The sequence below is a fragment of the Mirounga angustirostris genome, unplaced genomic scaffold, assembly GCF_029215605.1.
Source record: "Mirounga angustirostris isolate CCGP_5_RB_7025 unplaced genomic scaffold, mMirAng1.0.hap1 SCAF_1, whole genome shotgun sequence".
In the NCBI taxonomy this organism is placed as follows: domain Eukaryota; kingdom Metazoa; phylum Chordata; class Mammalia; order Carnivora; family Phocidae; genus Mirounga; species Mirounga angustirostris.
In genome coordinates this window covers 49137366-49162423 of record NW_026991709.1, presented here as the reverse complement: position 1 = coordinate 49162423, position 25058 = coordinate 49137366, and the positions used below count along the sequence as shown (strand labels likewise).

The 25058-nt window shown below is 37.0% G+C and overlaps 1 long non-coding RNA gene across 2 annotated transcripts in view; it reads right to left on the bottom strand.

Annotated features, from left to right (window-relative positions):
- Nucleotides 1-25058, bottom strand: part of LOC123863348 (uncharacterized) — a 420091-nt gene that overhangs the window by 361296 nt on the left and 33737 nt on the right. Inside the window, exon 3 of one of the 2 annotated variants that reach the window (XR_010410079.1) lies at nucleotides 24421-24539. The exons of the other annotated variant lie outside the window; for it this stretch is intronic. This is a non-coding gene — a long non-coding RNA (uncharacterized LOC123863348). The remainder of the gene's footprint in view (nucleotides 1-24420; nucleotides 24540-25058) is intronic. 2 annotated transcript variants of the gene reach the window in all.

Sequence of the window (25058 nt, the reverse complement as noted above, 5' to 3'; positions counted from 1 at the left end):
GAGAGTTAAAGTCAATATGAATTTAAATATCTGAGAACAGAATTAAGTCCAGCAAGTCTTATTATATAATATTCTCATTTATTTAGTTCCCACATCTTAAACAATTATTTAATAGCAGAGTGATAAGAATGAAGAGCACTTGAATACAAGATTTGTTTACAGGTGAGACCATTATCTCCTGTAAAAGGTAGTAACCTGTAAAGAAAATAATCATACATTATATGCATATTGATATATCAAATAAACCCCAATATTTCTGAATATGTATGCTTACAGTATATCTTTCACTTAAGAAATCTGCAAATTAAAATTCACTGCTATTGAAGATGTCTGTGTGATCACTAAGTTATAACCAGTATGTTCTGACAATCAGCAAAAAACCTGGAAATTAGCACATATGGAAGTTATTGCCTATGGTTAAATTATAAAGAATGTTAGGTACACTATAAAATGTTATGTACTTAGTTGCTGATAGCCCTTAATAAAATGAACTCTACTGCTGAGATTTATTAACTCCATTCAGCCTGGACAGTCGTTCAGCTCAAACTTTAAAAGCTTTCAAAATGTTTAGTACCAGCTGGTTTTAATATAAGTAACAAAGTGATCATAAAAAAACACTGAATAGTTGGATTTCGGGAACTTACCAATCTTGCCTTAATTTTTAATGGCCTTATTAGAGCCATTAAATCTATGACCTGGTAGCTAAAGATGGAGTTATCTCTGAAGGGTGTGGATATACCCACTATCAATCTTCCCAAGTTGAGTTAATCCTCCGGTAGGTTATTAGGCAAGAATTTGAACTGATGATGGAGAAGAGACTTTTTCCTGGGACTTAGAGCCAAAGGACTCTTAATTAACCAGGATCCCCTAAGGAAGCAGAACCAACAGGAAAATACACACACACAAACAAACACACACACACACGAATGAGGAGATTTATTATAGGAGTCTGAGCAGTCCCATGACTTGCCCTCTGCAAGCTAAAGAACCAAGAGAGTGGGTGGTATAATTTAGTCTGAGTCCAAAGGCCTGTGAACTAGGAAAGCCAATTGTCTAACTCCCAGTTTGAGGCCAAAGTCCTGAGAAGGAGCTGGGATGTGGGGCAGAGGACAGCTAATGTAAATCCCAAGGTCCTAAGGTCTAAGAACAAGGAGCTCCAATGTCCAAGGGCAGGGGAAGATGGATGCCTCAGCCTAAGAAGAGAAAAAATTGCTCTCCCTCCACCTCTTTGTTCTATGGGGTTCTCAACGGATTGGATGATGCCCGCCCACATTGGTAAGGGTGAATCTCCCCCCTTTACTCAGTGTACTGATTCAAACACTAATCTCTTCCAGAAACATACCCAGAAATAAAATTTTACCAGCTATTTGGGCATCCCTTAGTCAAGTTGACACATAAAATTAACCATTACAGACTTCAAAGAGTGGAAAGGCCTGGAGTGATTCCTGGAGTGGGGTGACATTCTCCTGGCCACGTGGAGGTTGTGTAGAAATGAGTGGAGGCAGCGAGTTTCTACTCTTTGCCAGCAGCAGGAGAGCAGGGACATTGCCCTTGGCAGTCAACACAGGGCAGTACAGGGCCTAGTTTCCAGAGCAGCCCACCATCTGAAGCAGCAAGTAAGAGCAGTCAAGATTGACCTTTGGGCAGGTTAGTGAGTAGTGCTCCATCTGAGATGGGAATGGGAGAAGAGGTGACATCGGTAGCACAGATAGCTTTGCCCAGCAGAATTCATAATTCACAAGCATCTTCAGTAACAGGTATAGCAGGCTGGTGGCAAGAAAACAGGCCACGAGTCAAAGAATCTGAGGATCTTGTTTTGGTGTTAGTACCTTAGGAAACTTCCCAGGAATCCATGAAATCTCTTAGGGAGTAATTTCTGACAAGGCAGTGCATAGCACCTTATGTTATTATGATCTGACTAAATAAAGAAGTGTAACTTGTTTTGTAGTCCTAGAGTGGAGAGAACAAGGATAGGTGGGATATATAGATAAATAATCAGTGTATTTTTTTTCAAAGATTTTTATTTATTTATTTGACAGAGAGAGAGAGAAAGACAGTGAGAGAGGGAACACAAGCAGGGGGAGTGGGAAAGAGAGACACAGGCTCCCCGCCGAGCAGGGAGCCCGATGTGGGGCTCGATATGGGACTCGATCCCAGGACCCTGGGATCATGACCTGAGCCGAAGGCAGACGCTTAACCAACTGAGCCACCCAGGCGCCCCAATCAGTGTATTTCTGATTGAGATCTAGTTGGTTAGTTTTTCTACATCGTCAACACTTTGAAAGACAGTTCTGGAGAATCAGAAAAATCGGTGACACGTTTTTAGTTTCTCACTGGAGAATGAAAACTTGAGAACATGATGCCAAAGGTAAGTTTCTAGAAAATCAGTTGAACCAAAATTAAGACCAAAAAAAATTAAAAGTGACTATAAAATTGACTTTTATTGTCAAGATTTACTAATTATGTTTATCAGGACACTCAACTTCCAGTTGAAAAAATTTTTGTAACTGTTTCCACGGGGTTTTCCCATTTTAGAGCTAAAATAATGATTTTTCTTCGGTCACCATGCTTCAAGTGATAGACCCTCGAATATTTCTTGTTTTGATTTGAAGTAAAATTTCCAGCATTTATAAAGTATTGCACTTTACAACATGTTCTCTCATAACTATTTTACTTCACCTTACAATTATCGTGACATAATTACTCTGTGATCATTTCATTGTTATTACCATTATTCTTAGAACCATTCTTATTTTTTCATATAAAAAGGGTAAAAAAAATTAAGATTTTCCCAAGATTATCAAAGTAGTGAAGTTTAGAGACCAACTATTCATGTCATAAAACTTTACTTCAATTTATAAAGGCCTCCAGAGTGTTGTTTTTATGTATAGGGAACTAAATATATTAAAGCTTCCCAAAACTTATTATAGGCCACATTTTGGGACACATGTTTACAGAAAATAAGGACATTTGTGTCTGCATAGTTCTATTTGAAAATGTCTTTTAAGTAATAAAACTCTATTTATGAATATTTAGGGGAAAAAGCATGGATTTGTCATATGAACTTCAACTGCATCTGCCTGATTGTTTATGACAAGAGTAATTTTTGATCAAATTTAGATAAACTTTGTCTAAATTGCAAAAAAAAAATAAAATTGAAAGTAGATTCTAGTTAAGCTGGAGTTCTGCATGCAAAACAAAATGGAGAATTGGAGCAAAAGAGAGAACATTTTAAACCCTGAATTTTATTTGAAATTTTACCAAAATTTATCTCAAAATTGTGGTTAAAGTGATTTTTAAGTTTTGTTTTCACGTTAATATTTTGTTAAGTCGTTCAACAAAGACTTACTGAATACTAACCATGCTGTAAACAATGCCTTTTCTCCATTAGTGGAGAAAACAGTAGAAACCAAAAGAATAAAAATATGATATAATAACCAGAAATTTCATGGAAAGGACCATGAAGGGAAAGAAAGCAGTGAAAGAAGGTGAAGAATAATGGAACAAGGGGGTAGCGCAGCAGGTGCTATTAGATATAGAGCGATCCAGTAGGCCCTTCTGTAAGGAAGTGATATTTGAGAAAACACAGTGATTTAAAAAGAAGAGTGTTTGAGGCAGAGGGAAAATACCTTAATATAAAAATTAACTTGGTGTATTCAAACAATACCAAGAAGGCCAGTGTGAACAAGGTGGAGTAAGTGACACAGAGCAACAAATGAAGTTGGAGGGCTTGCTTGGACATATAATATGGAACTTGTAGAGCATTCAGAGCGTAATGTTTAGCCACTGAAGAGCTCTGAGCAGGGATGAGGGATGAAGTGAACCATGCTTGTTTCTTCTGAATTCTTTGAAATTGAATTAAAAATTTACATAAAGCAAAATGAGAACATCTGAAGTATACAGATCAATGACTTTTTACAAAAATATACACCATGTAACCACCAGGCAGAATCATGCTTTTAAAAGATCACTGTAGGGAGTGACAGGGAAATTAAAGCAAAAGAAAAGAACATGGAGACTAGTTAGGAAGAAATTACTATAGTTTATGTAAAAGAGATAATGCACAATTAAACTAGGATGGTAAATCCTCGTGGAAGAATTCTCTGTGGGGCAGTTGTTAGGGGCTGAATTGTGTCCCCCCTCCCCCAAAAAATCATTTGTTAATGTCCTAACCCCTGTACCTCAGAATGTGACTATATTTGAAGATGACCACTGTAAGATAAGGAGAGAGACCTCAGAAGAAACCAGCCTGCCAACGCCTTCATCTTGGGCTTTTAGCCTCTAGAATTGTGAGAAAATAAATTTCTGTTGTTTAAACTACCCAGTCCTGGGTATTTTGTTGTGGCAGCCCTAACAAATGAATACAGGCAGCATAAAGATTAATGGTCCCTCTCTGAACAATCCAGAGATGAGGAAGGGAAATATCATTCTCCAACCAGACATTCGCATATTACCTGCCTTCTCTTTTATCTGTAAGATATTGTCGTACCCTTGAAACCAAGTTTTAAGGTATACAAATGTGTACCCAGACTTATTATTGAGTTTAAAGTTAAAAGACTCTATAAGAATTTTATTACCTAATCCTTAGGGCTAACCACTAGAAAAGATGAGCAAATTTTAAAAATACGAGTACTATATGAAATCCTGGGAGATGATTCCTAGTCTTAGTTTTAGAAATGAAAGAGATACAATGAGAAACCAGTATGTTTAGCAAAGACCACTAACTTTTTTCCAATATCCATTCTCCCCTACTTCCTCTCCCAAGTACTAACTCAAGTAAGTTTTAACTAGAATACATAGTCTCCCTTGTATCACGTGATTAAGTTTTCACCAATAAGATATGCAAAAGGTCTTCCAAGATGTGTCCTTAAAGAGAGCTGCACACACTTTCAACCCTGTCCTCTTTCTTAGTCTGGAATGTGGACATGATCCTTGCAGATTCAGCAGTATTTGGCAGAATGTAGCTTGCTGAGAATGGCAGAGCAACAAGAAAGATGCATGGTCCTTGATGCCATGAAATGACCTAGAAATAAACTTGTCTTGTTTGTCACCATTATTTTTGGTGGGTTGTTTTTTTTTTTTTTTTTTTTACTCATAATCAAATCGTCTTAACTATGTATCTCCAAAGGCACATTTTTGATAGTATAAACACATGCAATACAATGAAGGATGTTTTGTTTTTCAATACTCATTTCAATAAAATTCGGACTTTGAATTTGGATATGCACAGTAGTACAACTTGTGCATTACACAACTCCATTGGACCTTATTCACATAGGGATCCAGGGAATGGCACCCCTGGTGTTGTACAGTCACCTGGAGTCTGATGATGTTTATTTAACACTAAAACCTCTTTTACTTCCCATAAGGATAAAAATTGCACTTTCAGAAACTACTGTTTAGAAAAAAATAAACATGTCTATAAAAAATTAACTGCATTTTTTATTAATCACATGGCATCTATTTACTCTTGAAATATCGTATTGCATGTGTATAACACTATTCAGTCTACAAATTCTGCTTTGGATACATGTGGACTATGAATCAGAGAGACATAGGTTTCAGTTTCTTTTCCATTACTTATCCTTACTAAGAATTAGGGCCTCTATGACCCTTGATATTTAAAATGTGGATTCTGATAGTTGGGAGGATCAAATCAGATTCATGTATAAAGCACTCAATATAGAAACTGTCAGACAGTAAGTACCCAGTACCTGCCAGATATTACTGGGTATTCAACAATGTTAGTGATCCAGTGAATGATAATACCAACAGTCTCTGACTTACGATTCGATGGATGATTTTTCAACTTTACAATGCTGTAAAAGCAACACACATTCAGTAGAAACCATACTTTGAATTTTGAATGTGGATCTTTTCCCACACTGGTGCTCTGCTGTACGCTCACGATGCTGGGCAACTGCAGCTCCCTCTCTATCACGTGATCATGAGGGTAAACAACTGATACACTTGCAACCATTCTGTACTCAGACAACCATTCCACTTTTCACCTTCAGTACAGTTTTCCATAAATTCAACGCCTTATTATACAATAGGCTTTGTGTGAGATGATTTGCCCAACTGTAGGCTAATGTAAGTGTTCTGAGCACAATTAAATAGGCTAGGTTAAGCCATGATGTTGGGTAGGTTAGGTAATAGTATTAAATGCATTTTCCACTTAGGTTTTCAATTTATGATAGGTTTACCGAGACGTAACCCCATTATAAATCGAGGGAGCTCTGTAGTCCTTCTTCATTTTGCAGATGAATACACTGAAACTGAGACAATCTGAGTTATGACCCCAGGTGTCTCTTCCACTTTTGCCAACTAACTGCTAAATCCGTGCTCTCCCCGCTCAGCGTCACAGGGAAACAGACTCTAGCAGTGAGGCTGCCCATCCAAAGTAGCTGCTATAACAAAATTATTGCCTTTATTATCTCTTAAACTTTGCCTTTCAAGTGCCTGCTTTATTTAGCAAGACTTGTATGCTTTTAAGCAAATAATAATGTCGATAACAAATGCAGAAATAATGTGTTTTATACTGAAAGCCTAATCTTTTAAAACAAATTACCTCAGATCAACAATTATTTTCAACAATTTCCCAAGACTTGAACAGGTTTTAAATTGGAAAACTTTTTCTGTACAGACATTGCACTGCTACCTCACCAGAATGCTTCAGAATTTTTTGCAGCAAGTAAAATGCTCACAAATTATCATCTCAACTTAGTTAGGGCCTTACACAGTAAGGAAGTATATTTCCTTAACAGAGGAAAAGATTGAGAGTTTCAGGGGTCAGATTTCTTCAACACTTAGCCAAGGTGACAGATAGGGCTGGGAAGAACTAAATGTTGACTAGAAATCATTATTCTTGATTTGGGTTCTTAGAAATCATGACCAAGTTTGGATATATGCAAAATATTAAAATAAGTAGCTTCATGACTACCAAACCTTAGATGTATACCTTGATGATTCTACCCATGTCATTTTCCACATTCTCAGACCCTGAATATATAGTCACAAACATCCAAATCTTAATTTTTGGACCAGAAATTAATTTCAGTTAAATATACTCAGTATAAATCATCATCTTACTTTCTTAGTTGAATCCACCCTTACATAAAGTATATGCTCAGTGAATGGTTTGTCAAGTGAGTGAAAAACTGAAATTCAAGTTTTGTTTATTGTAAATAGGCTCCACACCAAGCATAGAACCCAACATGGGGCTTGAACTCATGACCCTGAAATCAAGACCTGAGCTGAGATCAAGAGTCAGATGCTTAATTGACGACTGAGCCACCCAGACTGCCTGAAATTCAAATATTTCTTAATGGGGGAACTTACTCTCCTACATAAAACAAAATATCTTGCTTTATTTTGATTTTTTGTTTATTTTTGTTATTTTATTTTAATTCCAGTGTAGTGAACATAGTGTTAAATTAGTTTCAGGTGTACAATATAATGATTCAGCAATTCCATATATCACTGAGTACTCATTAGCGTACTCTTGATCCCCATCACCTATTTCATCCATCCCCCCACCCATCTCCCCTCTGGTAACCATCTGTTCTCTATAGTTAAGCGTCTGTTTCCTGGTTTGTCTTTTTTTCCTTTGTTCATTTGTTTTGTTTCTTAAATTCCAAAATCAGTGAAAAAAATCATAGGGTATTTGTCTTTCTCTGATTTATTTTACTAGTGTTATATTCTCTAGATCCATCCATGTTGCAAATGGCAAGATTTCATTCTTTTTTTATGGATGAATAATATTCCCTTGTGTGTATGCATATACATACACACACCACATCTTCTTTATCCCTTCATCTATCAATGGACATGGGCTGCTTCCATATTTTGGCTATTATAAATAATGCTGTAATAAACATAGTAGTGTACATATCCTTCTGAATGAGTGTTTTCATATTCTTTGGGAAAATATGCAGTAGTGTGATTACTGGATCATATGGTACACCTATTTTTTAACTTTTTGAAGAACTTCCATACTGTTTTCCACAGTGGCTGCACCAGTTTGCATTCCCAACAACAGTGCCGAGGGTTCCTTTTCCTCCACATCTTCACCAACACTTGTTGTTTCTTGTCTTCTTAATTTTAGCCAGTCTAACAGGTGTGAGGTGATACCCCATTGTGGCTTATTTTTTTAAAGCAATCAAATAGTACCTAAGGGATGTGGTGAAAAGAAACTTTCATAGTCATCCCTACACCTTTCCACATACCAGAGACAATCATGTTTAGCCACTTCTGGCTGTGTTTTCCTGTCCTCAATAATTGTACTATTAATATGTTAACTTTCAGCTTATTACCTTTGGACCTTGTCTACTAACTTCCTGTTACGGTAGAGGAGGCTTGAACTCTCTTCCCTCCCACCCCCCTTCCTCCACCTTAGTACAGTGATCTCTGCAACCTCAAACAACATCTTTAAATTCTGCCTTTTGTTCATCAATTATAGAAGGTCTCTCCGGATGCCCTCTTCTGTCCAATCTAATATCTTCCCTCATTCCCTTCCACCTCCCTTCCTCCATCAACTATAACGTTACACTGGCATTTACTTTTTCTCTTGTAATCATTTAAAATGTTTTTGTATAATTTATCTGTTAGTGTATTTAAAAGTTGAGTACCAGGAAACTAGGTTTCCATTAGTATGACTATGTAGCTATTTTTTCCTAAAGCTTCAAGCAGTATACAAACATTACATTTCCTTCTGTATAGGTCAATACCTTGGGCTCCCAGGTCTCTCCTGTACAGTTCAAATAAGAGTTTTATTGCTTTTGCTTTAAGTTTCAATGGATTTTTCTTTTTGTAATTTACCAATGGTATTTATCAGAACCTTGAGTTCTTTTAAGCTCTAGTTCATTCTATCACTTATGTCAAAGCCCCTTTATCTCAGACATCTCCCTCCTAGAATCTACTAAAAGGTTTATAGTGAATATTAATGAAAACATGAAGAGAATTAGCACCATATCTGACACTACTAGTTAACCATCAGTGTTATTATTTATATTATTAATATAATAGCATTATTAGTAGTACAATAATGCTATTAAATTCTCAGCAGACAGAAGGTACATTAAAGCTCATTTTTCTCATTTACTATTATATCTGTTACCTGGCACAGCCTAGTTAATAAATAAATAATTGGTGCATATTTTGTAATGATCTTTAAGAATTTTTTAAAGTTGCTTAGTTGTCTAAATATTTAACATTGCACATAATCAGCAGGATCTTTAGTATAATAAAACTGCAAATGAATTATTTTTTAAATGTATCTATATTTTTGAAAATCATGGGAAAATAGATTTCAATGTGCTCTAAAATTTTTAATGTATCTGCTCAAACTAACTCATCCATAAGGCCACATGATGAAAAGAAATAATTTCCTATACACTTACAGTGAATAGGTCTTTATATAGCCTACAATGTATTCACCTCTCTGTCCTATTGGATTAAAGCAAGTTAAACTTGTTACATGCTAGCAATTTTATCAGTACCGTGCATGAGATTAACAATAATTCAGAATTTTTCTTTTGGTCTGTAAGTGAAAGCCTATTGCTTCCTGCTCTGTAGAAAAATTGCAGGTTCTGAATTCTTCCATAGTTGTTGTTTTGTTTTTTTTATGCTCCTTTTTTTTTATTATGTTATGTTAATCACCATACATTACATCATTAGTTTTTGATGTAGTGTTCCATGATTCATTGTTTGCGTGTAACAACCAGTGCTCCATTCAGTACGTGCCCTCTTTAATACCCATCACCAGGCTAACCCATCCCCCCACCCCCCTCCCCTCTAGAACCCTCAGTTTGTTTCTCAGAGTCCATAGTCTCTCATGGTTCATCTCCCCCTCCAATTCCCCCCCTTCATTTTCCCCTTCCCGCTATCTTCCATAGTTTTTCAGAGTAATTTCAGTATGTGGGCTTTTAAAATGTTTAAATATCAATTTTCAAGGAAGTGAATAAAAAAATAATGTATTTTATGATAGTCACAACTGTTGCAACTTTTAATTAATAATTAAACTAACTAATAATTGTAGATTGTAGTTGTAAGAAGTAATATAGGGAGCTCCATTAAGCCTTTTGCCAGTTCCCCCAATGGTAACATCTTGCATAACTCCATTGTGATATCACAATCAGGAAATTGACACCCATACAATCTGCTGAACTTACTCCAATTTCGCTGGTTCTAAACGCACTCCTGAGTTTGTGTGCGTGCACATAGTTTATCATTATGTGCAGAGTCTTGTAACCATCACCAGAGGCAAGATAGAAAGCATAACCATCACTTGCTATTGTTTTTTAACTTTAGATTTTTTTATCACTAAGATTTAAAAGAAAAAATTGAGTTTCCTAGAAGCTTTCCTGTCTTTTACAGATAAGATCCAACCAATCCCAAACGTGGCTGTAAGTATTCTTGGTTTCCCTCAAATGTTGGTAAAATACATCTTTCTAATTCAACCAGAATTTGTCAGCAACTCTGAAAACTCCAGTGAGCTTTGGGGGAAAATATCTGACAAGGATATTTCTATCTTTTGATCTTTTCTTTAATGAGATACTGGAATAGCTGTCTTAACATGAAATGTATTCCGTTGCCTTACTCTTTCATGTAACCTTTTGAGCGAGCACCAGGTATCCCTCCCATACTCCTCAGATTATCCTCACCCCAAGGCAAGCAAAACTGAAAGAGAAATTAAAGAAACATCATGATGGTGCTGGTCTGCATGAAAACACCATGATTATCTTTTTCTAATCAGATGGGAGTAATTTTCTTGCTCTCCAACTGACTAATTTTCTCCACTCTCCCCCCTCCCCCCAATCAGGTATCTAGCTGTTAAATGTTTACAGATTAATTTGCATGAAATGGTCCCTTAGCAACAATCACTCACAGGATCAAATTCCTTTGCTCTTAGATTCAGACTTTTTTTTTCTGATGATACACCTGTTTTTTAAATAAAGATTTAAAGTTGAAAATAAAACTCAAATCCCAGAATGCAGCCTACATAAGCCCATAGCTTTTAAAATCAATTTAAAAGACCATGGCTTTTAGACTGATATAAAGTGTTTTCAAGCCCCAGAATATTTTTATGTGTTTTAGATCACATCTATACACAAGAAAAATTTCTATCAGGCTGATTAGTTTAAAAATGCAGTTTCAGTCTGCTGTCGAAGTCAAGTCAATAGGTCACCAGACTTTGCTCTCTACCTCTCTACAACTCTGATTTCTATGCCCTGTAAGCTGAAGTAATTGATGCCAAGAGTGATAAGGAATGGCAATAATGAAAGGTTCATGGTGTAACAAGACTGGCCTTTTTTGGCATTGATTGATTTGATGATTTTGTCAAACCAAAAACAGTTTAAAGAATTAGCTTCCAATTCTGTCAAATGATTATTACCTTGCTAACTTGATTTATCAGTTGGTTTTAGTCCCAAATTATAGCCGGTTGAGAGGTTGTAGAGGATTCTAATGCAAAGGTAAACCGCGACTTCCCATATACAGAAGAGGGCAAACTATGGACCATTTCTCTTAATAAGGAAGAGATGACTGGAGGTGGGAGGTGGCAGAGATTCCCAAACTGTCCTCTTCTCCAACCAGGGAGGCAGTGGCTTTTCATCTGTAGAATCTGTGAAACGGGGCAGTAAATCCCCAACTACCAGGTCTTTGCCACAGTTTTGTTGCTGTTGTTCTACCTGGTTCTCAGAAAGCTCAAGGTTAAAGGAAAACTGTTTTTCAATTATTTAGTTGCAGAAATCTGGTGTCAGGACCTTAGTGACCTAAGCTGTTATGCCTTCACCAACCCAAAGGGCGAGACTACCTAGATCAACTGTGTTATCGCAACACCGCAAGTTGCTCTAGGCAACTGAAGGGAGGGAGTATTAAACCTGGATTATTCAACATCATCATACCAGTCATCCTAGATGTTTGCAATGGACTTGGGACTTCCCCAGACCCTTTGTCAGATAGGCAGAAAAAGATTACCATCACCATTTTACAGATCATCAATGTAATATTTGTATTGGGGTCCTCCAGCAAACAGAACCCATAGGATACATCTATCTAAACAGATTTAGATAGATAGAGAAGACAGAGACAGAGACAGAAAAAAAGGGAGAAAGGGAGGGAGAGAATGAGAAAATGAGTAAGGAGGTCCGGGATAACTGATGGTTTAGTTTTAGTCCAAGCCCAAAGACCTGAGAACCAAGAGAGCCAATGATATAGTTCCAAACCAAAGCCTGACATGCTTGAGACCCAGGAAAAACAGATATTTCAGTTTGGGCCCAAAGGCAGGAAAAAGAGGATATCCCAGTTAAAAGGCAGTCAGGTAGTGGGAATCCTCATTCACTCTGGGGTGGGGAGGGGGTCTGCATTTTTGTTCTATTCAGGCTTTTGACTGATTGGATGGGGCCCAGCTGCATTAGGGAGGGTAATCTGCTTTTCTCAGTCTACTGATTTAATCTCATCCCAAAACACACAGAATAACGTTTGACCAAATATTTGGATACCCATAGTCCAGTCAAAGTCAACACAAAAAAATAACCATCACAATGTGTCAACTAATCTTATCGTGGTAATCATTTCACAATATATGTATATCAAATCATCACGTCATACACCTTAAATTTACATAAGATTATATATTAATTATATCTTAATAAAGCTGGAAGAATTAATCATCACAATATTATTTCAACATGTGCATGAAACACACGCCATCCAGAAACATCTGCATTCCCTGCAGTCTATTTTGTCAACTTCATATTTAGTGACAGTAAACCTGGGTTGATAGAGAGGCCAGCAGAGGATTTGCATGAATATTTTGCTTATTTGTGATATATGGTACCACATTCCTGTGGGAAATATTGTTTGGCATAATCCGCGGTGCTACCATCATTCAGATTAATTGTTCTGACCTTGGTCTACAAGCATAAACAGAAATGTATTTCAGATAATGTTAGTTCCCGTCATAATTATATTCTGTGCACATTCAGGTGGAGAGGAGTTAAGGAGCATCTGTGTTTGCCAGCGGGAGCAAGAAACCTTGAACCAAAAACAAATGCATAAATCTCATCTTAGGTAGGATGCTAGCTATAAGATGAACACTGACCATGGACAGGGAGATGTGCAACTGCAAATCTTTATCTCAGCCAAAACTACAGGATCCAGAAGATAACATTAATGATAAATTACCATAATCTTGTGCCTATAAAATGAATCTTCTGAACTGGCTTGAAAACCTTTGTGTGATTACATCTATTAGAGACTGGGTATGATAAACACCTTTTAATATATTTTAAAATTTGCTGCAGGCTTGCCAGTGTTTAAAAAAGCAACAACTGTCAAATGACTATGTATTGACAGTACTCCGAATCACACTGCATTCATCAAAGCTAATTCTATTGGAGAAATTTATGAAATTATGACAATATGGTGACTGATAATAATAGTAAAGAAACTTAGGGTCCTAAAAGTAACTTTGCAATTTATAAACATTTGGTTTACAAATATTTACCCAACCTGCTATATATGAAAAAATCAATCTGTATCTGTTTTTTTTTTAATTGTGCATGTTTATTTTAAAATATGTGTTAAAATAATGTAAATTGGGGAGGGGTGACCATGTTCCAGTTTCAAGGAAGGAAATGGAGTAACTGGGATGATTGGAGAAATAATCTTTCCTCTAGCAGAGAAAATACTCAACAGGGTTTGATAAAACCAAGACAATCCATCCACAATGAAGCTCATTTTTCATTTTGCTTTGACCATGCATGGGGGCAAGAAAAGGTGGGGAAAGAGAGAGAGAAGAGCAAGAGAGGAAGGGAGGGAGGAAGAAGTTAGGAAGGAAGGAAGGAAGGAAGGAAGGAAGGAAGGAAGGAAGGAAGGAAGGGTGGGGGAGGAAGGGAGGTTGGTTGTGTCTGTCCAAGACATGGAACAGAGTCACAGGCAGCAGCCTTGTTTTCCCTTGCAGAGTACTTTTAGAAGCAAAAAGCAAATCGAAATCATCTCTCAGAAGCTAAACAGATAGCTTTAAAAGTTTTGAATCTACCCTGAAGTAGGAAGTAGCTGCAGCACCTGTAGCAAGATTCATTGCAAAGGATGAGAAGCAAAAGGAAGAGTCAAGTGGCATTTTGTGCAGACATAAAATTAATTAGGTGAGAAAAGTAAAAATTATTCTTATGGGTAAGAATAAAAGTCAATATTTAGCTAAGCAATTATTGATAGCATCTGATTCAGTGGGTATATATGCCATCATTGTATTTAGCTATTCTTTAAAATGCACTTCACACCAAATCCTTCTGTTCATCACTGTAAATGAATATATTATCCACTGCTATTTTGCTAGCTATGCTTTTAATAAGCATAACTAAAACATTTGACTTCATTTCTCAGTTATATTGAGTAATCTATGCATCAACATCCAAAGTATCAGCCTTTACCTAACGTCAGCTTCTGAAAAAGCAGACAAGACTGCTAGGGGGCAAAAACTATTTCTATTGAGCCATTTTTCATTTCCAAAGCTGCAAAATTTATTAGTCAGAATATTTTAAGTTACATATGAATTAAACCTAGCCAACACCAGCTTAAGTAAAGGGAAATTGAGCCATATAACTAGGAAGCCCAAAAGTGAAATTCAGGTATGGCTAGATCAAGGAGTTCAATGACCCTCTTTCCATATTTTGGCTCCATTCCTTGCTGCTTTTTGCATATTGGCCTCATCCTCTCTTTCAACAAACGGACTCTCTCTATGGAAAGATAGATGGCTCACTGGTCTATTTTAACAGCTTATAATCTAAAAGGATGTGTTTCTCTCTCTTAACATCTATGTATAAAATATCATGGAAAGGTTATTATTGACCCTGTTAAAAACAGGTGTCCATTGAACTGTTAATGGGAAAATAAATCCAATATTTAGAGGAGCCTAGGGCATAATTCCTGTTGTCAAGAACTGGATGAGACACTGATTGACATGTTGTGATGCATGATTAAAACATGGGGCCATCTCCTATTAGAAAAAAAGGTATGGGAAAGCCAAAACTATAGATTTCCACTGCTTTAAGTGGCCCAAAATGTCCATGAGACATACTAATTTATATTTTTTCTCACTTGACTCCAGAATCCTGTGGGGGTTTTTTTGTTTTTTGTGTTTTGTTTTTTAAGATTTTATTTATTTATTTGAGAGAGAGAGTGAGAGAGAGAAAGAGCACAAGAGGGGGGAGCGGGAGAGGGAGAAGCAGACTCCCCGCTGAGCAGGGAGCCCGATGCGGGACTCGATCCCGGGACTCCAGGATCATGACCTGAGCCGAAGGCAGTCGCTTAACCAACTGAGCCACCCAGGTGCCCCCAGAATCCTGTGTTTTATAATAGACATCTCCAATTCCAACATATTGTACATAGCCACCACTTATTCAAAGCACCATATTAAGCATTACAAAGTTATATAAAAAAAAGAGAAAATAACTCTTCCAGTGACCTTCTAACCTATAAAGCTTTTATGGGGAAAAAAAAAGAAAACATGAAAATGCATTTTGAAAAAAAAACAGTTATAAAATTATAATGAAAACTCCTTTCAGCATATATTTTATATCATACTCCACAAAACAAGTCAAAGATCTTACACAAATACAGGATAGTTCTCATGTATAAGTAAGCATTTACTTATTTTCTTTATTTATTGACTTAATCATTTCTCTTCCCTGAGGTTACATTTGGCAAATTAACACACCAGGACACTAAATAGGACTGAGGTGATCTTAAAGAATTTAGATAACTTTCAATTTGCCCGAAACCCAAGTTTGCCCAAAGATGACCTAATTAAGAAGGTTTTAAAACACTCCCAAGAGAAGGCTCATGTTGCCACTGAATAGAAAGCTGTGATACAGTATTTCTGTTAAACATTATCTATTGCCCTGTTTTTCTACATACATGCTTAAGCGGTAGAAAAAATCTGTGCAAGAATATCTAAGAACAAGGACATCAAGGGAGGAATTCAAACATCATGCCTCAACACAGACTCTATTTAATATCATGCTTACTGTGCCTTCCTTCTTTCATTAGCCTCTGGATTATAGATTTTTTTTTAATGTGACTATTGGTCAATAAATCAGTAAGTTCCTGGAGTGCATTACATCTATCTGTCACTCTATATGTTTCTATAAATTGCTTTTTTTTTTTCTTTCAGACTTGAAAGAGAAGACAGTCATGCCAGAAATAAAAGTATCATCAGGAGAAAATGTTTGGACTATAAGCCATTCTGCATCATTGGAAAAAATACCGAAGTAAACATACTACACAGGGAGGAGTCCTGCCGAGCCATCCAGAACAACTTTTACCAAAATATAATTACAGGGGCTGTAAATATATTTGCTTTAATGGCTGGTACTACACCTACAATTATAAGCACTCCATTTACCTGATGCACCTCTGAACAAATAAAGCAATAAAGGGCTTTGAAATACTGGACAGCAGAGGGTGTTTCTCATTGGTTCTCAGTGAGTTACACCCATGACGACAATCTCAGTGATAGAGAGGCCATTAGCCTCATGCTCTCTATGGTGATTCCACACCTGAAGTGCCACTGACTTCTCCAGACATACCCATCACTCTTGTTTTGCTTTTTCTGACCGAATGGGTCATTTTTACTACTTTTTCAAACTTGAGATACCAAAGGATGATGGAAACAGTAACCAGAAATGTTCTTTAATCAAAAAACTTTCTATCTAGAGTTTTATATACAGAAGAGAAATCTGAAGAATAAATACCCTCACTTAGCCTTCTCACTAATCATAGATTTTAGTATAAATGAAGAGGTCACGTCAGATATAAGACAGTAAGCAGGTACAAAACTGCAAACCTGGGGCCTAAAGGAAATTAAGTTAGTACAAAAATGTAGAAAATGCAGAGTAAAATATCACAAGTCCACGATCCCTTCCCTGAAAGCCAAATGAGTTTTAGAATTCAGAATTTTTCCAATTTGAAAAAGATAGCATAGTGTCCACACCATGTATTTCATACCCCCCCCCCCAAGCAGGTTGTGGCACAGTACCCATAATCAAACACTCCAATAATCTGCGGTGAAATTTAGGAATATTCCAAGAGGGTCGAATAAAGGCTCAGGATATATGCATCAATTCACTTCAGGCTTTTCCCACCAAATATCTTTGCAGAAAACTTAGGAAAAAATAATCTTTATTTTCAGAGCTGTTTTGAGATACAAAAAAAAAAAAAAAGGAATATTGTAGCTTCATAGATCTGGCTGCTTCTTTTGCACAGACCTGTCTCCTCAGCCTTTCTTTCTTTGCTCGTAGACTCTGCCCAGATCTGCCCAATTCTGAGCCTTGCATACAGCCCAGGCTCAACCTGAGAATCCTGCTGTAAGTGTACGTACTTCCGGAAGGAGTCTTTAAGTGCTTAAACCCACAAAAGCATGCCTGTTATCATTCGCATTAAATTCCCCTACCACTCTTGGATTAATTCCATTCAAAGAACCACTTACCATGAGAGTAAATATGTTTTGTGATAAGGCTGTTGAACATCCAGAATGCAAAAATATGTTTTAGATCAACTGTGATATGTAGTGAAGTCACAGCCAATTAACCAAATTACTCAGAAGATTTTATTTAAGGGGGGGGCGCCTGGGTGGCTCAGTTGTTAAGCGTCTGCCTTCGGCTCGGGTCGTGATCCCGGGGTCCTGGGATCGAGCCCTGCATCGGGCTCCCTGTTCAGCGGGAAGCCTGCTTCTCCCTCTCCCACTCCCCCTGCTTGTGTTCCTGCTCTTGCTATCTCTCTCTCTGTCAAATAAATAAATAAAATCTTTAAAAAAAAAAAAAGATTTTATTTAAGGATTGTTTGGGGTAAGAAAGAGACATTCTATAGTCCAAACTCAAATGCTCCTACCTTAGTCTGTTCAGGTTGCTGTATCAAAATAGCACAGACGGGTGGCTTATAAACAACATAAATTTATTTCTCACGGTTCTGGAGGTTCTGGAGGTCCGATGCTAGTGTGTCAGCCCCGTCTGCTGAGGACTCGTCCTGGCCACAGACTCATGGTTGTGTACTCACACGGTGGAAGGGTCTCGACAGCTCTTTGGAGTGTCTGTTATAAGGGCACCAATCCCATTCAAGAAAGCTCCACCCTCAAGGCCCTCCCCAGGCTCACCTCCTAAAAACATCATCTTTGGGGGTTAGGATTTCAATATATGCGTTTGAGGGGGACACAACATTCAGACCATAGCAGTTGCCATCAAATATCATACCTAGCGGTATTCCTATTTATGGTATACTTAGTACTCATTGACATAAAGAGTTGGGAGGGCAATGCTAAAAAACACATATTTATGCAATTAAATTAGCTAATTCAATTCCATGCACATAGAAACGAAAGAGGGAAGGAGAAATAGCAAGTTAAATAATGCAGGTGAATCTTGTCACCATTTTACTCAGTCGTGAATGACCTAGCGTGATCATGAGGTAAGAGGGACCTGCTCTAGCCTACTGGGTCTGGACTCCATGAGCCCACATCACACACACGTGCTCTGTACCTATTCTCATATTCTGCCATATGTTTTTGTTTGTTTTGTTTTGTATCATATGGCCCCTAAAAATAAGTCAGATGCTTCATCTGGAGCTCACTTCAAGAAACAAGAAAGAAAATGAGCTGCATAAAACTAATTTGGGTTGGGGTGCGCGGGTGGCTCAGTCAGTTAAGTGTCTGCCTTTGGCTTAGGTCATGATCTCAGGGGCCTGGGATTGAGTGGCAGGCTCCCTGCTCAGCCCAGAGCCTTCTTCTCCCATTCTCTCTCCCTCTGCTCCTCCCCCTTGCTTGTGCTCTCCTGCACTGTCTCTCAAATAAATAAAATCTTAAAAAAAAAAAAAAAAACTTATTCATGTTACTCTGATACTACACCTTATGGGACATTTCAAGAGCAACTCTTGACTATGATTTTCACTGTGTGCTCTTATTTTATAATCCAGTCTCTGAGAAAAGTGCAATTTGACTGCATATGTAAGTCATTCAAGGCATTAATGAACATTCATTATTAGCAGATGACTTTGTTTAAGGATGGACTAGGATAAGAAACAAGCATGCTGTAGGCTAAACTCAAATATACGGATGATTCAGAAAAAGACAGCAGAAGACAAGCACATACATTTTTAAATTCACTGCTTCCCTTTGCACACAGCCTAGAGATTTATATGGAAATGCAGACTCATCTCCAAATTGCTATACCCTTTAAGACTACTAAGTCTTGAGGATAATACTACAAAAATCAAGAAATCTGCTAATGAAATAATTGCTGCGTTTTTACAGGTTATTCTCGGATCACAGATCATCTGTATCCATCATCTCCTACTCTATTGTGTGACAGTTCATGGATGTGTCATAATGATACTAATATTCCTTTATACAAACGTAATGTTAAAATTTGAATAATATAGAAGCTACTAATTTCCTTCTCAACTCTTATTAAAGAACATTGGTCAGAGCTTTTGTGGTTCTTATTCTATTTTGGAATTTTTCTTTAAAAAAAAATTTTCACTGAGATTTCTCATTTGTTATTTATATCGAACAAGCATAGAATTAGTCCTTTTATTCCAGTTTCCTCCTGTGTAAATCAAAACAGTAGATTAAATATTTAAGATCCTATCTGACCCTAATGGTATATGAATTTATGAACCAATGTATTGAAAAAGAACTTGAGAGTCTGTGACCTAGGCTATACAAGTACCTTCAAGTGCATATCAATGTAACATTACATGTTGGGCTTCGTAGATGGGATAGTTGAAATCGAGGCCTTAACTCTCCAAATCAACAGCAAAAAGCCCTACTCTGGCAATTTTTAGAATTTCCCTTAAGAAAGAACATTATTGAGCTTCCTTCACTACCTCAATTCCCAGCCAAGTAGGACTCTGACCCCATTTAAAAAATGTTAAGATGTATGAAAAACACTAGTAGAGTCAGGACACTTGCATTTGAGATCTATCTCTGCCATTTTCCAGCTCTATAGCCTTAAGCAAGTCACTGAATTTCTCCAAGTCTTAATTTTCTCCAGTTATAAAATGGGAATAACCATTTCTATTTATCTATCAACTCACTGTAGATGTGAGGGCATTTTGTAAACATGATCAATCCTAAGTCCTACTCAAATGGGAGTAAAAATTAAAACTCCTGTGCACCCCTCCCCCAGGAAATTATTTCTCCCAGGAGATATTAGGAACTTCGACTTAAATGAAAAATTTCAGAAAAATGTAAACCAGCGCTCAATGTAGGCTTCCTTCGAATGTGCATCCCCTGTGCATAACTCCTCAGCTTAGGCCTAACAAGGGGGTGGTCCCAGTGGTGGGTTTATGGGTACACAGTTGATACCTTATTTCCTTCCGATGGCTGGTGACAAATTTAGAACATTTTTATTGTTCAGTGAAAGGAACAGACAAGAAATATAGAAGCAGTTCATCCCCTTGCCTTCCAAAGGAAACTTCTTTAAATTTAAAGGCCTCCAGAGAAGAAAATGCCATTATGTACTCTAGGGCTACTTTCTAACGTGTAATACCTTCTACTACCAGGAGATTCTCTCCTCTATTGTCTAACCTAACCAGAATCTTCCTTGCTTCTATGTCTTCCATCCATATAAGATGTTGGGAACTATTAGGAAAATTTACAACCTTAAATAAAGCTACAAAACATTTGCCGGTGAAAGAAAATAAATGAAAAATAAGGCTAATTTGAAAATATATTATTTAATTTGTGTTATTGGAAACCCAACAATTAATAGGGCTCAGAACTAAAAATTTAGAAAAAGAGCCATATATGGTGAAAGAAGATGGGTTAAATTTTTTAAGCCTGAAATTTCTGACACATCTCAGCAGATAGGTTTCTAACCAGGAGCCCAATTTCTCATAAAGCATTATGGTACTAATTTCCACTTATTACAAAACAGCTTTTTTGCCTGTATGACATTGCCTCTTGGACCCCATACATGACTTTAATTAAGATCTAACTTATTCATGACTATAATTCAGATCTAACAACCAGTCTAGTCAGATCAGGGTAATTAGTCCCAGAGGGTATTTTCAGAGAGCTCATTTTTCTTTTCATCTTTATATTTGGGCAAACAACTTAGGGTACTGGTTCATTTGAGGAATTCTATAATTCAGAGAGCTCAAAAATGTGGGAGTGAATTAGCTAAATAAATTATTTTAAAGAGATTCTTACATAGGGCTTGTATGCTGGTTAATTTGGTTTGTGTGCCTTTACTGTGGTCCAGAACAGAAACAATAAGGATGATTAACCAACATCAAGCTAATAAACTTTTAACACCATGTTACCAAGTTTATTAGAAAATTTAAAGACAAGAATATAACCCTTCCATATCACATACCCACTTGAATTTCAGCGGATCTGAAAGCATTTATAGCCTACTCATTTCTATTTTTGTTGCTGTTGTAGTTGTTATTGAGAACTCTATTAAGAACTTATATATCCAGTCAACTGGAAAGATAAAACATCTTATATTGGCCAGGGTGAGATAAAGCAGAGCTATTTTCTCATTTAAAGTATTGCTACTATAGTGTTCTTTTTTTAAACTGTCATCGCCTGATGCTATAGGACAGCCAACCCTATTCTTACTCTTCACCATACATGAAGCCACTTCAACATTATAAAAATCTCTTTCTTCCCATTTTGTGCCTCCCCGTTACCCTTATTTTGTAACACATTATCACCGCAATTCTAAATATGATAGCCAAAAACCCAGAGCCTGAAGGGCTTTTAGAATACAGCTTATTAAATTCTTAGCCTAACATCTAGCGTAGCCCATGTTTAGTTCAATATATTCTAAAGAGCAAGGCATGGAACCAAGAATAATTTTAAAATTCAGAATTACTCAACAATATGCAATGCATGCTGTTTGGTCTATACCTGGTAGTCAAAAATTATTTAACCTTTCGAATCATTTCTAAGAAAAAAACATGAGTAATGCCATGTGCTAAATTAAGCCAACAGATGGCCATTCAGTCGATGGTTAATGTTGATGACCACAACCAAAAGTATAGGACAATATGTACCTTCCCATCCAAAACCCTGTAGTGCAAATGGAATAAGACTGGAACATTGGGCTGTAAATCAAGAGACCAAAATTACCACCTCAGAACTTCTTACCTGTAAGAAGGCATTAAGCAGATGGGTATTAAAGAGGGAACGTACTGAACGGAGCACTGGGTGTTATACGCAAACAATGAATCATGGAACACTACATCAAAAACTAATGATGTAATGTACGGTAATTAACATAACATAACTAAAAAAAAAAGCAGAGCTGGTAGTCATTGAAATGGAAAGAGAGGTAAACGTTAAGTCTTAAAAACCTAGGTTTGAATTCTAGCTCCATCATATTAGTAGCTACAAAACCTCAGAAGTATTACTTACTTTTTGAGTCTTCTATGCTTCAAAGTGAAATGGAAATAGTGATTCCAACCTCACAGGACTGTGAACCTATGAGGATTAACTAAAATAAAATTGTGTATGCTCATTTAGGAAGAAGAGCACCTAAAATAAAGTAGATTCTTTTATCTTTACTTCTTTTCCCCCACTCCTCTTTCCCTTTCTTTCCTTTTTTCTTCCTTTCTTTCTTCCTTTCTTCCTTCCTTCCTTCTTTCCTTCCTTCCTTCTTTCTTTCTTTCCTTCCTTCTTGCCTTCCTTCCTTCTCTCTTTCCTTCCTTGCTTCCTTCCTTCCCCCCAAGTGGATCTCAAAGAGGGATATTTCTCCTCTAAACTGCTAGCTATGAATGTGGATTACAGATGTTGTCTCTGAATAGAAAAGTTGGAGGAAGAGTCTCCTTTCTCAATCCCCCCAATTTTTTTCCTTTTCACCAATTCCTCTTTCTCCATCAAATTAATTTTAAGATTAATAATAGCTGTTATAGGGGCGCCTGGGTGGCTCAGTCGTTAAGCATCTGCCTTCGGCTCAGGTCATGATCCCAGGGTCCTGGGATCGAGCCCCACATCGGGCTCCCTGCTCCACGGAGAACCTGCTTCTCCCTCTCCCACTCCCCCTGCTTGTGTTCCCTCTCTCGCTGTGTCTCTCTCTGTCAAATAAATAAAATATTTAAAAACAAATAATAGCTGTTATAGCTGACCTAAATGACAGTAAGGAACTGATGCCAAATTACTTAAAATGTATCAAAACATTATTGTAACAGCCAAAGGTATGTCTCTACCTGGACCAGAGAGAGAAAAGAGCATGTTCAAAAGCTTAACATGAAGAGGCAAGGATATTCAAGGAGCAGTGGGGGATCCAGAGTGACAAGAGAGGAGACAAGTGGCACTGTGTAGTAAGGAGGAGTGGCTGGGGATGAATGAGACTGAACTGGTAGCTCAGACCAGGTAGAGGAGTGTGTTCTGTGTTTCATAAGTGAAGGTTTCCTCTGTATTCACTAGATTTGTTTTAACCAGTGGTCCCCAGCAATAACATCAATTATATCTAATACACAAACCTCTCTTTTATTCTGGTCCCACTCAGAGATGAATTTAGTTACAAAAGTTCCAAAAGAACCTTATCGTAGACGTCTGTAAGACAGCCCACATCATGAGGAACTTGTAGAAGGTATCATATTATAGAAGGAGGGCAAATTATTCCAATGTGAATAAACATACATCTGAAAAATCATGATCTATCCCATCACAATATCATGATGATTGGATTATTTTATTAGGACAAAATTGGGAAATTAATTGTACTTCTATCTTAATTTTTCAAAAAAAAAAGCAGTAAAAAGTCATGAAATTTCATCAGAAGGAAGGGAGTTTTATTTTGTGTTTAATTGTTGGAAACTCCTACTAAAACTTGAATCTATGAAGGAAGAGGCAATCTTAATGTCACACTGAACAAACTCAACTACTCAGATCCAGCTTATATTTCTAGCCACTTCTCCCTGCAGTCCTCCTTCTTCACAAACCCCCACACCTACAATCCCATAAACTCAGATACTGCATTACTCACAGATTACTGAACCTATCTCACCTTGTCTTACTTTCAAGCCTTTGCACTTGCTACTTTCTCTGCCTAGGATATTTCCCTCTACCTTATATACCTGGCCAAGGATCAGCTGTCAATTTTGTTTGAGTCATTCTTTTATAAAAGTTTTGTCAAGGTGTATGTGAATGAGATAAATGTAAAATAACTGGTTGGATGTCCTGGGTCACAAGTTGGAAAGAGATACTTATGGGAAAGGTAGTGGGGTCTGAGGTAACATGGAAATCAGTGACTTTTCATGATTACGAAGTCTAGATGCAGAACCCAAATACTTATGGGGCATCTGCCATATATATTCATCGATGCCAGTGCTCAAATGCTTAAGCCTCTCATTACAGAATCTCCCTGGTTCTACTTTTGCCCTTTCCACTTAAAAATGGACTTAGTTACTCACTTTTTCATAGATGGAGCTCTGCTTTTGCTTCTTCCAAGTACAAGTCTGGTTCTTAAGCTCAGATGTCATTGACCATCTTTTCATCAAGTCCAAGGCCACTATTTTCCTAGATCAAGAAACTGAAGCCCAGAAATCTGCAATGACTTGCTCAAAGCCATATGATCACATACATACCAAATCAGGACCATGTCGTAGACCTCCTGACAATGAGGTCAGCATATTTTCCTCCCCTAGAATTTCAAAAAGTATGTTTCTGTGAAACACTAGCTTCTTGGGGTGTTGATAGTGCTTAATACATTAGTTCTGTGATCAACTATGTTTGGGAAATTCTGAATTTAACAGAGTTAAGCTGATTTATTTACTGGGAAATCTTCAGTATACTAACGGGTATTATTTGATAAATATAACAATGTGTCCAAATTCTACTTGACTGAAAATAATAATTAGCAGTGGAAAATTTAGTAAGCATTTTATAAAAATAGTGGAGCACATTGGTTAGAACAACGTGCATTTAAATGTCAAATGTTACTATCAGGTATGACTTTGTCAAGTAATTTCATCTCTCTCTGCTTCAGTTTATCTGGAAAATCAAAATATAACATATATTATATAATACATAATAAAATTATAATAGCACC